Below are 17267 nucleotides of genomic sequence, written 5' to 3' on the forward strand. Positions count from 1 at the left end.
CAAATGAATTTTTCCTTTCTCTGTGTTCAAGTTATGCGTACAGAAGCATGAAAAATCATACACAGAGGCGGCTTTTATTTCTCCATCAAAATATGCCCTTTTTGCTATTTTGATTTGCCAAATTGGGTTGCTCAACATTTTGCCTCCTGACATATTACACATTACAAATGGAGAACTTTTATGGTGTATGTTTGTTCATCTGTACATCTCCTGCCCAAAAGCCTTAAAGATCCATCTTTACCTAATGCCTCCGAGGGGAGGAAGGCCGACAACTCCCCTGCAAACATGAGCTGGTTAGTGCCATCACTCCACAGGCCTGGGAAGGGACCGGGCTGGTGCAGGTTGAGGCTGGGCAATCCATGATTTCTTGCACAGTGTTTATATGAATCTGCATTTGCAACCCCTGGGATGAGCTCTCATCCTCAGAAATCCCAGGAGGTGGCAGTGACACAATTTACCACAGTTTCCTTTACAAGTACCAAAGCAAAGCTTTGGGGACACCTCATTAGCCAGGGAGCTTGTGAGCCAGTGCCCTGGATTTAGCAAGCAGGAGAGCAAGCAGAGAAGCAGATAAGAAAGGAAAGAGCTGGGGCAGCTGATCAAGAGGACTGAAACAGAACCTAGGGGACTGGCAAAAGTGGTTTCCTCCAGACCCCAAGATGTGGCTCCTGCCATGTGATAACTTGACAGGTGCCAGCATGACCAGAGAGGCAAAACTGCCAACAGCACCATTCTCCAAGTTGCTCAGAGGGTTTTAAAGCTTTACTCTTTCTGGGAGGTAGTATGAGTCTGTACATGAGTACTTCAGTTCAGAAGATAGACATAACCTGCTTGCATGGTTGTCACAGATGTGGTGTCCTCTGGCAGAAGAAGACGTGGAGACAAAGGAAGATGTATTCTTTCAAACTAAACTATATGTTCTTCTCCCTAAGTCTGTGTCAGCTGGGAAACGTATTTTTAGCTCTGCCATCAAAGGAGCCTTGATTGCTACTGTGATCTCAGCAGCTCGTCATTGGTGTCATCTCTAAAAGTCAGTGTTCATCAGATTGGAAGTAACTCCCAGATGCAGGAAAGAGACTCAACAGACCTCCTCATTAAAGATAAAATGAAAATAAAAACTTTGATTTGTAGGTCTTCACAGGAGAAAGGACAAGAGGTAAGAGGACTTATAGTGCTGAGTAAGCCAGCCTGGATCAGACTTCTGGGCTGTCACATCTGGAGTCCTCAAGAGATGAATTATCAAAGGGCTTATTTGAAAATCCAGTTCTCCTGCCTCCTCCCCAGCTTGACCTGCCTCTGGCCCTTACTCTCCAGCTCAGCTTCCGATTGCCACACTAGATTTAATTTTGTTTATTTCTGCCCTCTGATCCTCTGCTCCATTCTCCTAAATAGGTACAAGAAAGCAGTCTCTGGTTCCTTCCTGAGAGACATCACTGCTAGGCAGAGGCTGCAGACCACACTCCACGCTTGGAGGCATGAGCATTCTGATGCCTAATAACCGCCCCAGCACCTGATCCTGCAGATCACAACCTGTTTTCCTTTTTAGGGAGCTTCAGGATCTATGAAGGTTGTGTCAAGAAGTCATGATGTTCCAGTAAAAGGGTCATCTGCTTCCTGACAGGCCAAGACATGATGGGAGAACCAAGACACAAGTAACCAAACCTTCCCCATGTGAAGTCCTGTGCTGTGGTGGTGGGAGTTCGCTATTTCATCCTGATGGAAGAAGGAGTCTATTCTCCTCCACAGCACTGGTAAATTCTGTCCCTATCTATTGAGCTGGTCATTTCTACAGCCCATCTTCCTGAGGAGCTCTCTCTGTGTTCCCATCAAACTCCAAGATACAAGGAAATGTTTATGTTTCAAAAGCAACTTAGATGAGTGGAAGGGACTCAACTATTACCAATAAACACTTCAGAAAGTGATTTAACACTCAATAATATATGTCAGAGTAAAATAACACATTCAGCAATGCAAGCTTGGAAGCCAATCATGCTGCCAGCTGAGATGGATGAGGAGCTAAATTGCTCTTCTGGGGCCCTTGCCAAAGGTTTTGTCCTGTGACACCACACGCAGTATCTGACTGTGGAGCAAGGCAGATAATGACATTATGAATGACTGTTTAATTTTGAGCCCAGACTTTTAAACTAAATATGGATAAATAAATAAATAGATCCCAACTCTTCACAAATAAATACTGGCAGTGGTATTTATAGGGCAGAGGGATTTTTATGCTGGAGCAAACTGAGAAGGAGAAACTATTTACTTGAAGTGTAACAGCAAAGTTCTGTTTGCTTTATTTAATACACTTGTGCAGCTTTACCGATAGATTTCTGCCTGCGACCTTGCTGCTTTTTCCTTGCCATTGGAAAAAGTTACAACCTTCCACACCCACTGCTGGTAGGGAAATCAGCTCTCTGTAGTGTATACGTCCCTGTGGAAAACCATGATGCCTGAGGGAAAGTGGCACTAGTGTCCACTGCCAAACAGAACAAGAGAAGATGGAGAGCAAGGAAGGAAAGCTTCTTACCAAAGGTTGATTTGGGCAAATAAATAGGATGTTACAGACTCTCATGACTGCACAGAAAACAGGAATTAGTTTGTTTCCATGAAACAGAAATCTGTTGGAGATGAAGCTTTCCCCAAATACTAACCCTCTGCTAAAGATGGCCTTACTGCTATGATCAGTTCTATGAAACCAAAGACCAGAAGCATTTAAAGTTTTTGAACTATTTAGAGCTCAGGACAGGGTATGACCTTGCTCTGTTAGTGTCAAGGGCAGATCCTCTAGTATTTACAGATGTTCTTGGAGTCAAAGGCATCACCCCATTCCCTGCTCCTTTCCAAAGGTGCACCAGTGAATGTTCACCAAGCCAGGCTCCTCTCCACAGAGCTGGCCCTGGTCTTACTGAAGTGGGATGGAATGACTCCTGTCAATGGCATAACTGAGCCTTTGTAAGGGGTAAGCTATTTCATTACAGAGTTAGAAACACAGTGACAAAAGTAAAATGAACAAGTGTTTCATCAAAGCTTGTCTGGAACACAGTGTTGTTCCTGGTGACCAACCAAATTTTCTCTAGGGCTCTTCCTGATTCTTGCTGATAGCCTTCTCAAGATGCTGCTTCACTGAATTGACCCAAGGATATTTCACAGCTTTTAGGAGGGAGGTTCTGAATTCTCTGAGAAACACACTATTTCTCATGCTAGGACACTCTTTCTGCTCATATCACACAGATCTTGTATTATAAAAACTACCACTGAACAGTTCTTAATTGCCAGGCAACCCCTAGCAGATGATTAGCTTTGAATAGACACCACAGGCGGGGATGCCTCTAACTATCCCATCCAACCATTACTCATGTGACAGACAAATTCAAGAACAGCTGAGACGTGGCAACATCATCATTTAAAACCAGCAGCATCAATAACTGTTGTTCCCTATTGCGGGCTGCTCCAAGAGCTCTCAAGAGTCCCAGAGTCTCTTATCAAACTTCCAGGCTTGACAAAGCACACTGAAATTTGCAGAGCAAAGGCTGTGCTTTGGACACAGGAGGCTCTCTGAGTGCTAGAAATTTTGCCACTAAAACACTTAGTTTGTTCTGAAAATCCCTTCCCATTTGATTTCCAAAGCATATGCACCTGTAACAAGCTAATGTGCGTAAAGAGAGCAAAGGTTTGAGCTTTTTACTTTTCCTTGTCCTAAGGCAATATATACAGCCAGCATTTAGATCAGTGCAGGGTGAGCTGGGTCCTTTGGTCAGGGCTCTATTAGAATCAAAGACGTGACACACTCCTGCATAGGCTTGTGCTTCATCCTGCATCCCCTTGCAGCTTTCTGCCCTGCAGTAACATGTGCCCTCTCCCATTACCCATGGCAGCCCAAGCGAGCAATGTCAAATGGCACATGTTTTATTCAATATGCCCACAAATATATCAGCAGAAACATTGCTCTGAGCTTTTCACAAAGGCTCTGTAGGGAAATACATACTAGACCAGGAAAGAAGCAGTTTCTCTAACATATGCTAATAGGAGAGGGGCTGGAGGGAGATTCTGCTGAAGGAGGTCACAGACAGCTCAGAGTTTCCCCTGATATCAGGTGTTAATCTTATCATTGCTACAGCTAACATGGTCTGAAACTAAATTAGCCTTTGTCTGGGCAAGAGCTGTGGAGTTGACACTTTCTTTGCATGCCTTTGTCTTTTGGTTCTGTTATCATATGATTTCACCAGGGTCTCTGAATGCAATGGGTTTTAAATAAAACCTCAGGATTAGCTAACCTGGTGAAAATCAGGAATTACTGCCATAATCCAGAGAAAATAAAGGATTCTGGGTTCATATGGGTAAGCAGAATTTGGTCCCTTGCATTTGAAAAAACAGAGCTTTGTCTTCCTTTCAGTTTTCCCTTATCTATCTTAAGATTCTTCAAGTGCCAAAAATAATATTGCATATTACTGCCAGAACATTTATCTTCTCTTTTAGCTCATTTCAGAGAAGAGATTTGCTCAGGAGGGCCTGGGAGGGGAAGAAGGCTAGGTTTTTAAAGCTCATTGTTATCTCTAGTCTCAGTGTTTTGTAAGTTAAAAGACAAATCAGAAAAAGACAAAGTCACTCAGGCACGCCAAGGGAGGTACCAATTTATCTTCAGACAACACAACCTCTATTTAATTTTCTGTACCATTTCAGCACCATTTGCTGAAGTGTTGTATGTATATGGTTGTGAGAGCAAAGCATTTTTTCTGCTGCTAATAGCAATACCTTGGTGTCACTCATGATTTATAGCCAGCAAAGAATGCTTTTTCTGGTCTATGTTCTGCTCAGTGTAATGAGTACAGAAGGAATAGTGCAGATGCCTCATGGAGCTCACAGGAGGAGATCTTCATTAGTTCAGTCTTCTCCAGTGTGGTAGCAAAGACTGTGAACATTAGAGGAGAAACCCTTTTGTTTATAACTAGCTTAATGAAATGCACAATCATGGAGTTGTCACCATGTCACTCCGATAATGTGTCACAAACTTTTACACACTGTTTGTCTCCAGGATGTGCAGGCAGCTCAGCTACAAGGCTTGCTGCTGTGTGGAAGAAGGAAGAGGTCATAGAATAAGATATTCAGGAGAGGATGAGCCCCTGGATGAAATCTGGAGGTTAATCTGGTTCTTTATGGAATGTGGGATAGACTCTTGGCTCTACTGGGACCAGGATGAGTAATATCAAAAGGGGAATGAACTCTACTGTGGTGCAGGAAGAACAGAGCCTCTATCGAACTAGAGACAAGTGAGAAAGAACACAAATCTGGATCCATCGTGTCCAGTATTCTACCTTAGATAGAGGCAATAAAAGATGCTGTTTAGGGGAAGTGTTCTAACTTGGCCACGTTAGTGGTCCATTCCCCTCATATCCTTAGCAGCAGCCACAACTGTTGTATTAGAGATGTTAGAGGGGACATCCCTGACTAGACCACTTAGTACCCATTTCTAGACATTTTGTTTGTGATTTTGTCTAATCCTTTCCTGACTCTGACAATTCTGTCTGCTTCCGTAGTCTCCCGTGGCAGCCAGTTCCAGAAGTTCACTCCCCATGGTGTAAAAAAGTACTTTCTTTTATCTGCTAAATCCAATCCCCTACTAGTTTCAGCAAATGCCCTCTGGGTCCAGTATTGTGGGACCTGCTGAACAGCAGATGAACCAGTGCCTTGTTCATTTTGTAAATGTTGGTGCTGTCCTCCTTCTCCAGCTTTCTCATCTCCTAGCTCAAGTCACATCTTCTCCTAAGGCAGCTTCTTCATACCTGGTCATCTTATTTGCTCTTCTGTGGACCTCCTCTGGTTCCACAAATATAACAATGGGCTGAATTTTGCTCATAACTCCTGTGAAGGAGTGGGATCCATCACCCTTGTTCCAACGTTGCTTGAGATCAACCATATGAGTGTTTTTAAGTATGTGTGGGGCTTAAGTGTTTTTAAATATGTCAGGCTGCCTCTCTCTGGCTGCAGCATCACTGTATTCTTAATGAAATCTCATTACACTGGTCACTGAGTCAGTTCAGTGAATTATGAAATGCATCCCCAATTTTGTCTGAAGATGAGAGCTACAAGGGCACTCAGATCCCTACCTCACCTTGAATTCTGTATCCAGTAGATTTATCCAGGGGCAAGACTGAAGTCCAAATGACCCTGATCCTGGACTAGTGTCCTAAATCACAGCTTCATCTGTCCGTTCCACAAAACAGAAAAATGAGGAATTGTGCATTTCAGGAAAAGAGTGACGCGTTTTTGTTACTTGGCAACTGTTGCTCCCACATATTTTGGAAGAATTTGAGAACATCCTGCACCTCGAGAGAAATCAATCAGCCTAGGTGAGGAGGAAGGGAACTGGCAGCAGATCCCCAAAACTTTGAGCTTGTGGAAACAAAAATGTTGTATGTCTGTATGCTCCTCGGCTTGTCTTCTCAATGTGACTGTCTGCATCAGCTTCTGGGCTCTTCATAGTGAAATAATCCATTTTTCTGCCATTTCTGTCTCACCGAGGCATTTCACAGCCATCTGAATGTGCTCTAATCCAGCTGCCAGCTGAAATCAGCACACAGCACAGTTTCACTCCTGTCAGCCAAGGTCTGAGCACCAGAAACAAAAACCTTCAAAAGAGGAATCGGCAAGAGATCTGCATGTGAAAACTGGGGAGGGGGCAGTCAAACCCGAGGACTTGGTGAATGTACACACAGTGAGAGCAAACACAGGCAATGTGGCCAGAGTAAAATTTGACTTGCTTTCTGCAGTGGCAGTTGACTTCAGACAGGAATTCAGACATGAATATTAAAACAATAATTTAGGGCTTCAGTTGCTGGGAGCTAATCTCCAAGGTTGAACTCAGCAGACGGCTGTGTAAGTGGACCCCAGCTAATGCACTTATGCAGTGGTTCAGCATTTTTGGTCCAGTTTTGTTACTGACAACTTTGCTATGTGAAATCCCATTTCTCTTTCCTAGGTTAGATAAAAGAATCTAGTGGTTTCAAAGTGCAGATCTCAACTCTCCGAGACAACCCTGCAGTACCCAATTAAGTAAAGCTAAGATAGCAAAACTAGCATGGCAAGAACTGATTGAAATTGTCTGTTGCTTCAAGGAGTGCAATAACATGAGATTGCTACGGTGGCAAAGACATCTTACTAGAGCATAGGGTTTGCTGGTCTTTGTAAGGTCTGCCTGGCACTGCAGTCCTTCATTGTGTGAAATTCCAACTGGCTTCATGCAAAATCAGTGTGAGTTGGGTCATTAGTACCCAATAGTTTGTTTGGAATCCTGGTCTTTGTAATTACGTGATTAAAAGGACACGAGCTAATCTCACTGCAACCCAAGTAGCTAGAACAGCCTGGTAAGAACTTATCTCTCTGAAATGCAGTTATTAATGTACTTCTCATAGATTTCCCAGACAGCAGGGAGATGTTCTGGGGTATTTTAATCATATACATGCTACAAGAATAGTATAAGAAAAGATCACAGGAAATAAACAGGAGTTGTAACGCCTCTGGCTAAATCATTCCTGATTGCAGAATGTCTCACCTCTTCCAAGGCTCCTGTGATGGAGATTTCATCCACTCCTAGCACTGTCTATTCTGAGCGCTTCCTAATGTCTAACCTAATAAATCTCCCTCAGTGCAATCTATTACTTCTTGTCTCCTGGCAGACACAGATAATAGTTTATTACCTTCTAAACTGCACTTTTACATATTTAAAGGGTACTATCATGCATCTCTTCCACCTCTTCCAGACTAAACCAAGTCATTTTTTTCTGTCCTTCCTCACAAGGTTCATTTGCTGCACCTCTGTTTGTTCTTGCTGCTCTCCTCTGGACTTTCTGTGTTTGACAGCAAGCTGTTGTTTGCAAGGTAACTACCGCTTTGCAGGTAAACAAAAGGACTGAAGGAGGTAAAAAGGTTGTGCAGAAATGTTAGGTTCTCTGAGCAATCACTCTGTACACTGGAATGCATAATTGGGAACTGCTCTTTTTCAAACACAGTGACTGCCTCGACACTATGGCAGGAGACCAGGGTCTTTGTTTCGCTGTCAGCAGAGCTATTTCCATGTTCTGACTCACCAACGGCTGTTTCTACATGGGTAAAAGCAGCAGCACTTTGCAGAGTTATTCAAGCTCTCACAGGTGAAAACAACTATGAGGCAAAAGTTTCCCTGCAAGTTGCACCAGTCGTGAGGTTTTGCACCTTGTGGGTGCTGCCTCTGGGTATGTCCACAGCATGACCACGCACGTGGCCCTGTTCCCTAGGACACAGGGACACAAGTGACAGGAGGCCACTGTCATCACGTCCAAACTTGCCTTTCCCAAGGAACCTTGTGCCTTGCAAACACTCTCTGGGTCAACCTTAGGACTATTTCTTGTGCTGCCTGGCAGCCTTCTGCACTCCCCATCCCCGCCGTGAGCACAGCAGTCACCTCCTTACCCCCCTTCATCTACAAACAGGCCCAGGGAACTTTCAGGCTGTGGTTGGATTCCCACTCTTGGATCCAGTGGCACTGGTGGAAGAGGTTGCAGTCCCCAGCCCCACCGAGGTACCTGGGTAAACAGCCCCGACAGCAGACCAGCAACATGGCACTGCTGACTTCTCACTGTCCCTGGTACCCCCGGTTCAGGGAACCTTTAATTGTTACTTCTTCCACTTTGCCTTGAAAAACAGCACTTATATGGTATTTCCTTGTATTGTGGATAGAAAGTAAGATTATTTCCAGCTAGTTCTCTCTTCCATCTTCATTAAATCTTAGATGAGTTCATCATAAACTGCTGAGCCCTACTTTCCTCTTCTGTGAAACAGGACAAGTGAAGCACCCAGAGGCTTGTAAAACATGTCATATGTGCCAGCTGAATATCGCTACTGCAGTAAAAAGCATTTTAAGTGAACACATCTTACAATAATTATGTTTCCATCAGTTGTGTATTAAGAAGGCAGACCTTACTTGGAAAGTGCTGTTAAATACTTAGAGAAAAACAACTTCTGAATTCTCAGGGATAAATATTTATTCCAAACTCTCCAAAAAGTAACGATTTGTGAATCAAGGTGTGGGAGGGTTTTTAATGGTGACAGTGCCTGGAATTTTTCAGCAGCATCTACTGCTTTCAAAGTATGACCGCAGGCTTTGCTCCACTGATCATAATCAGTTCTGAACTGTTTGTACAAGAATGATTCAAAAGAAATACCAGCACAGTTGTTTTCTGTTCCAAGGAAGCTAATTATAAAAAGCAATTTTTAGCCAATTCTTATTGTTGTCTTGTGCTGTGTTGTGCTTTCCTCCCTGATGACTGCTAAGATGTGCAATTGGAAGGAGCTTTCCTTTGCTGAGACCACTTTGGAAGATGACAAGCTCTGGGCTGCAGCATCAGTGAACAGACTGAAGAGAAGGATGGGGTATCCTGGCTACAAAGCAAATTTACAATGTTGTGTGCATACCCCATGAATTAGCAAGACAAAAAATTAAATTTAGGAGCAGCACGGAGGTGACCTCCTGAGGCAGATCATCCATCACAGACAGATTAGGAAGCTAGAAAGCAACCTGCTGTCATGGCTTTTATGATCAGGTCATGTCTTCACTAATCTGTGGTCCATGTTGCATTAATGATTAGTAGACTTTTTTTTTTTTTTTTTAATAACAAAATACTTTCCCATGCACACTTGTGACCCTTTTATTCAAGTGTCTCAAAGCAGCTCACGTTCCCCAGAGGTTGGTGTCTACCCTGGGAAGTGTTTGAACTGCTACTTGTGGAAGGGTGAGTTGAAACTCCTAACAAATATATTTGCAAATAGTTCAGAGAGCCACTGAATGAGGAAAACCAGGTTTCCTAATGGCCTTATTCCTGTTGCCTGTCTCTCTGGTGTCTAATAATGTGTCAGCTCACACAAGGGGCATTCTCCACCTGCTGTGTTCTTGCACAAAACTTTTCAAATACAGCATCGTGGAGACCTTGACCCCTCTATAAACTTTTGTTGAAATTCAAGTGGTTTGAAAGTTCAATGAAGCTTTCTACCCCATTGGCAATTCATGAATTTTGGAGCCATGGGACATGAGGGCAATTGGCTTTCTAGGAAACTAAAGTTACCCTTCACCACAGGACGCCCCAAAAGATGTCAGTTGTTATGTGCGTGTTAGCAGCCCCTTCTTCTCTTTCTCCTTAGATGCTCTTGTGTGTGTGTCCCCCTGGAACTTTTAACCTACTTCACTATTAAAGACAAATCAGAAATCTGAGCTCTGGCTGAGACTTCTCATTAACAAGCACTAACGGGCATGGCACCAGCTGCACAGGAGTCCTGTCAAATGGAAAAGCTGGGGCAGAATCTCCTTGTTCCCCCCAGTGCACTCGTTACTGTTTTGTCTCTTCGAGTTCTGTTTCAAGTCATGGGTTCCCCTTGATTCCTTACAGGGCCATTGCACGGATGAATGGATCCTACTCTGAGAAGCTGCTTTGTGTTTCTCAGCACATATTTCCCCTTTGTCACAGTCTTCTCATCAGGTCTGGTCATGCCCCCATGTATTCTGATATTTCTGGTACCCTGTACCATCTTAGAAGAAACAAATGAATAATCTTTCTCACATGCACACCTTCCACTGTGCCCACTCAAAAACCAGCATGCCAGTTCTATGGCAAAAACTCTTCAGTTATGTATTCAGATGACTGCTGATTTACAAAAGCAAGTTATAGTTATAAAAGCAAGATTTATAAAAGCAAGGATCCTAAACAGAATTTAATATATCCTTGTTGCCGTGGTTGTAACTCAGTGCAGATTTGACATTTTCAATCCCAAGTTGCAAGGATATGCACTCTTTTATCAGTCTATTTTGATTTTAAAATTCTTATCTCTATTGTACTGTAGGCATTAAGTTAGCTATATTAATAAACTGTCTCTTGGATGTTTGTAGCCCTTTTGTAATAGCCAGGACTTCTTGAGTTTCATGGTTAGCACAATGCTATACGGAGCTCATTCCTTCTATTCCTGTGTGGTTGTGATAATAAATATGAGATAGATGCCTTTTGGCACTAACAAACAGGTGCAGCCCCTCCTGTTCAACAAAGAAATTATTTTGTCTAGGACCTTCCAGCAGTATATTATCAGAGGGGATCGTATAAACAAGCCAGCACTTGTTAGAAGGAAGCATGGGGATGTGACTTCATTCCTGGATATCATCCTACTTTATAGTCCACAAAACCTCTGTAAGACACTGGATCTTTGAAGGCTGGAGGCAGCTTGTCTGTGCCTCTGCATGTGAACTGTGCTGCTAGGGGTCTGTTTGGGGACCCTCCAGAGTGATGAATATGCCAAGTCGCTCTGAGGTATTATATGAAAAGAGACCCTGGCACCAAGTTCTGCTTGCCAGAGACCTGCAGATGTTTAGAAATGCTCTGTCGTAGAAGCCAAGTCACAGCTCAAAGTTCTTTTACTTCTTGTAATCAACAGGCAACTGCTGAATGTGATAAGGCAAGGGTTTCAGCTCAAAATGGGCTAGGGAAGAGGGAGGGGAGAGGAGAGAGACAGTAGACAGATACCAGGTAGGAGGTGCAGATGTTAAAGCTTTGAAGTTCTCCCCGTCAGTAGAAAGAGTGGAGACAAGATTAATAGTATTGCGCTCAGTAATGGTATTATCCTGTTCAAAACACCAGGAGATGTGGTTGTTCCGAATGTCACTGTGAAAACATGAACCGTCAGGGTACTTGATTCTCCGCTCAGTTGCTCTGTATGAAACCAGATTAACATCACAGAGACCAGGATTGCACCTTTTGTATTTGACAGTTGGAGCTGCTTTTTGTATTCAAGAAAACTGATTCCTTGCTGGGGCGCATGGCACTTCAGTACTTGCCACGGAGCACCAGTGTGGTGTGAGCCATCAGCTACCACTGAAGGGGAAGCTGGAGGATTCCTTTCCCAGCAGCGGTGCACACTGTCAGCATCCCAGATGTACCTCAAACGTGACATCAGAGAGCAAACCAGAGCCCCCTTGTTTTCACACACACTGCAGAGGAGAATGAGCAAGACTCTGGGGGGATTGACACGTACTCCATATATCCCAGACTGGCTGTACCAGTATCTGAGCTCTCTCCAATATAGCACTATGTGATTCACATCTCTCCTGTTCATTCACTGTATCTCCAGGGGAAGATGTGAGTGCAAGGAGTGTCTTGTTCTGGTGGCTATCTCTTAGAAAAATATGTATTTAATTATCTTGCAGGAGGCAAGATTAAAAAAACAGCCTTGCTGCTTTGGGACCAGAAATTAGTGGAGTTTATCATGGCTCCCAGGTCCTGCGGGAGCTCATTTTGCAGTCCCAGCTCAGCTCCGAGAAGGCTGTGCTGCCTCCCACCCAGCCAAGCTTTACCCTTTACTGCAGGCAACCAGCTCTGCCACGCCAGGAGTGAAGCTGTTGGCCTCTGCTTTCACTCATGTCACTGTGCTGCCTTTTACCGTGTGTCCACGCTGCGGTGAAAAGTGTGGCCATAACTCCCGTCAAACCTTTCTGAGTAAGCTTTAACCTAGCAGGGGTGAGGTCCAGCACTGCTGCGACAGCGAGGCTCAGTCTTCCTGAGGAATCCTACCCAGCTCCTTCAGAGGAGCTTACTGCTGCACAGCCACCGAATCCCCACCCATGCTGGCTAGTTTACAGCCACATGCACGACGTGGGTCCTTGCTCTGCACTGCAAACAAAGACTTTAGATAGTCTCAGCCAGAAAATGTGGGCCAAGACCTTGACTTGAAGATTCCCTTTCCTCGCTGGCTGTGCATTTCTGAGAAAGAATTAAGTTACACTGCGGGGCCACGCTGGCGTCCTGCTGTGCTGGTGACAGCTGTGGCTATGGGCAGCAGTGCTGAAAGGCGCAGTTTCACAGGGATAGGAATAGATGTTTCTCTGGATCCAGTTCACTGCTCTTGGTTTAAGAATATTTCAGGGCATCCCAAAAGTCATGCATGACTGTTCTGAACTCTCAGGGACGCAGGTGTGCACAAAGCTGTAGGGTACAGGTGGAGAAAGTCTTTACAAGTTTCATTATTGTGTGGTCATTCCCTGTTTGTTAACCTGGGACTGCTTCCTGCTCCCCTGCCTCCAGACTCACTGAGGTGGGGTTAGAATCAACGATCTCTGTTAAACACTGAGAGACTTCAGTGGGTTTGTGAGATACCAATCGTCAGGTATTCTTTTTCATCTCTTTGCGCTTCAGTTTTTTCATCACTCAAATGGGGAATGAGAAGCAGTGTTTACTCTCTTCACATCACATACCCAATTACTGCTGTCGAGTAGGTTTCACTACTGTTGCTGGCAAAGTGTCGTATTAGAGCTGCAAGCCGAAATGCCAAGTTTGGGAGTAGCCTTTCCTTCACAAACCACATAGACCGAGTCAAGCTTCTCATACTTAACAGGCTCAGCACGAAAGACACTAATTTCATACAGTGATGCCTTCATAAGGGGCAGCTCCTTACTAATTAGTATATTTACCATTCGGTGAAACGCATTTCTGTACTTCACAAGCTGTGAAAGGATTTGAGCAAACACACTGCTTGGGGAACGACAGGAAAAAACCCAACATGGATCAAAATCATTAACATGTTCATTAAAGAAAGGAGGCAGTTATCTTGATTGATTTCAGAAAAATGTTACGTGCTACTTAACAAAACTGTAATGAAATACAGCGATACGTCCTGACAGAGAGCAGCACAGCACGAACACTGGAAAATAATAACACTTGTGCAGCTGCAAACGGCGGGAAGGGCAGACTCCACATGCCTTCTGGGGCTGAGCTGTCAGGCCCCGCGCTGGCTCCGTCTCATGCTCTCATTTATTGCCACGAAGATAACGACTCCCTGCTCTGACGCAGGCGCTGCTCTGGTTCCTCCTCAGCTGTGAGAGGGCCCGGGCGCTGTCACGACTGTGCCACAGAAGGACCGGGAAGCACCTCAGGGCTCCCCCGGATTTTCGCAGGCAAATAGAGAGAGCAGCTTACAGAGAGTGGGAGAAAACTCAGAATCTGTTTCTTGAGGCAAGGCCATTTTTCTGGCTGTCTGGAGAGAGCTCCAGCTAAAACAGCGACAACAGCACATTATTCCCGATGTTCCTGGGGGAAGAAATGAGTAGAACAGAAATGTTTATTTAAAGAAAATATATTCAAGACCTTATAAAGTGTCAGACTTAGTCAAGACTCTGCCTTTAATAGCCACCAGCACTGTATTCAACCCTCTCTAATAGACTCTTACAGTGATACAGGGCCTTGGGGAACTCTTCCTAGTGCTTTAGATAGTGGTAAGTTTATTCTTTAAACAGGAAACCATTTAGCTCCTATTTGTTTATCCTGATGCAGTTTTCTAGATGGGTGCATCATCCGTCAGAAGTTTTAGTGGGTTTTGGATACTTGCCGACGGACTGTGCCACTCTGTGATCAACTGGCAGCAAAGCTGGAGGTATTTCCTCCTGTGAGCTTTGAATGGTTATGCTTCAATTTTACTTTCCAAAATTGGAATGAAATTAGAATTTTCAATTTCAAAAGCTACCCCTTTCCTTTATCAGCAATAAAGAAGGAATGGGAACGCTTGCCTAGCCTGTTCTGTACTGTCCATTATTTTGCACAAATGTATCACATGGTTTCTCTTCTTCATAAACTCTGTAGACAGTCTTTTTAACTGTGCTTCTTCTCAAAGCTTTCATTATTTTCATCACTTAATGTATAATACTTTTATACCTCATTTATTACAAAACCGTGTAGAGATCAAATTTTAGTTTAAAATATGAAGGTCACCTCTAAGCCTTGCTAACAATTTTACTGAAATAACTAAAATGGAGAAGTAATATGAATCATTGCTCCTATTTTATTGTTTAGGAAAAATTGAACAGGTGTTTTGAAAATGTTTTATGTAACCCTTTTGAAAGAAATATATTTCACTCACTATAAAATATGTGCTAGTTTGACTGCTGCTGAATAGATTGGTTGGATGACAACTCAGAAACCAAAGCAATTTCAAAGAAGAGAGGTGGGTTCTGTTTTATAAACACAGAAACCCCAAGTACTATGTGTGGCTTTCCCCTCATGGGGAAATTGTGATTTTATGATCCTGGAAGATTAAATGAGAGGTTGGTACAGTAACTCCATTGTTTTAACGGCTGCTTTGTTTTGGATAAAACAAGAAGATAAGTTTTGCTACCTAAACCCAAGTATATCAGTTTTGGTCCCTTTTCTTGTTTGATAATTTTGTGCTGTGAGATACCTGTTCAATAAAGATAGCCGTATTTAAGAATCAATGTTTATTGTTTTGTAACACCCACCACGCCAGAAACCTGTGTAAATAGAAACATTGAAAATGTTAACATTTCTCAGATCTGGATGTTTGTTCTTGCAAACATCTCCCAAGTGTGCCAGAATTCATCAGAAATATAACAAATCCCTTTTTGCTTTTCCACTGGTGCAATTTTAAAAATAGTAACATCTTTATTGCAACATTTCTGAGGGAAAAGGGTTCCTTTACCCTTCTACAGACAGACAGATGCTCCTTCTTTGTCTCCAGTCCTCTGACTGCTGCTCTATCATGCTGTTGCAGTTATTATCAGTACAAAGACCATGGATGGCGTGGTGAAATAGGAGCTACAGCAGATGTGTGCAGAGCCACAGGGGAACAAGCTCAGTGTGTTTTTACTCTCAAAGGAAAGTGTGACCCCACGGTCACCACTGTAGTGTCCTAGCAAATCTCGGGGAGGTTTAAAATGACTTAGAAGGACTAATGAAAACTGTCCCTGGTGACTGTAGCTGATAACAGGTCCACCTAGCTGTTCCTAAATCCCCTGCACACATCCTTCACCGGGGGCGAGGCTCACGGTAGGTCCCATTGGGGTTTTAAGCCCCTCCACCTCCACTGCAAAACTGACCCCCTGAAGTTCTTGGCCCTGTTTTCCTCCTCTCTGCCACGCTGTCTCAATCTCACATAGCTTTCGTCTCAGGGGCTGGTGTCATGAAAGCTTCTTGGAAACTGGTGCCGTTTGAGGGCTGACACTGAAATGATGATGTCAAATCACACTTGGAAAAGACGCCTCAGCCCCACATTACGTGCAGGACAACATTGTGTTGATTGAATAGGAGAAGGGATTGAGCCTTGGAAGCCTTTGCAGATGAGGGGGGAGCTGGAGCTGGATGAAACTAATAATAATCTAGTATGATTTCTCACAAATTAAAACACTCTGAAGTCAGCTCTTCAAAAATAAACGCTGGTACCTGCTGTAGTTCAGTGTGCCTGGCTGTCTTTTGAACTCCTTCAAAGTGGCCCTTGTACTTTATCAGGGAAATGAAGAGGGAGATCCCTGTGTAATCTCCATCTTTCCCTTTCATTTCTTGAGGTAATGATGCATAAAGTGTCCTGGGGGGAGAGTGCCTGTCCCCTCCTGACACAGCAGGTACTCCCTTTTTAACTTTCCTCAGGCTTACAATAGATGCCGTTACATAGCAGCTTCTCCTGTTCTGCAAAATACTATTACAGCATAGTTAAAATTATTTACATGCTTTCAATATAATTTTTCTGAGATAAAGCCATACGTCCATGGAAGAGTCAAAATGCCCAATTTAGGAAAGAGTTTGAGTTTTTAATGCCAGCGACAGCATGCACGCCATGAGAAACTCTTCCATGAACAATGAGGGAAACACGGCTGTTTTCCTTCAAGTTTTTTCCTCTTGTTTTTTTGGTTGATCAGTAGTCCTGCAAAGCCAATCAGCTTTTTTTTTTTTTTTTTTTTCCCCCCCAAATATTTGGCTAGGTAATAATTCCAACAAAATTCTAGTGGTCATATATTGATCCAAATAAACGTATGGATCTTCAGAAAAGTATACCGTTGGATAAAGCCGCACAGTGTTTGACGCAGAACAGACAGTTTGCCACCAATTATTGCACATAAACACTAGCAGAGCACATAAACAGCTGCAGGACTTCAGGAGAATAAATAGCTGGCTGCAGATTTAATACTGGCTGTCATATCACTGCTTTGTGGGTTTTATTAATGACTTACAAGAGGAGCCCTTATTCTGCTCCTCCGAGATCTGAGAAGACATGAGATAGATGTGGTTTGCATTTCTCTAAAGCTAGAAGTAATGATGTAAAATACAGAAATAGACATGAATAGGGAAAAAAAAAAAAAAAAAAAAAAAAAAGCCCAAATGTGTAATTTGAAAAACGTGTTAAAGGAATAGCTGCACAACACCCAATTTCCAAAAGGTTCAAAGGAAGAGCATTACGGGTAGAGAGCCCTATGGGGC

The sequence above is a fragment of the Tyto alba genome, unplaced genomic scaffold, assembly GCF_018691265.1.
Source record: "Tyto alba isolate M040663 unplaced genomic scaffold, T.alba_DEE_v4.0 Super-Scaffold_17, whole genome shotgun sequence".
Classification (NCBI taxonomy): Eukaryota; Metazoa; Chordata; class Aves; order Strigiformes; family Tytonidae; genus Tyto; species Tyto alba.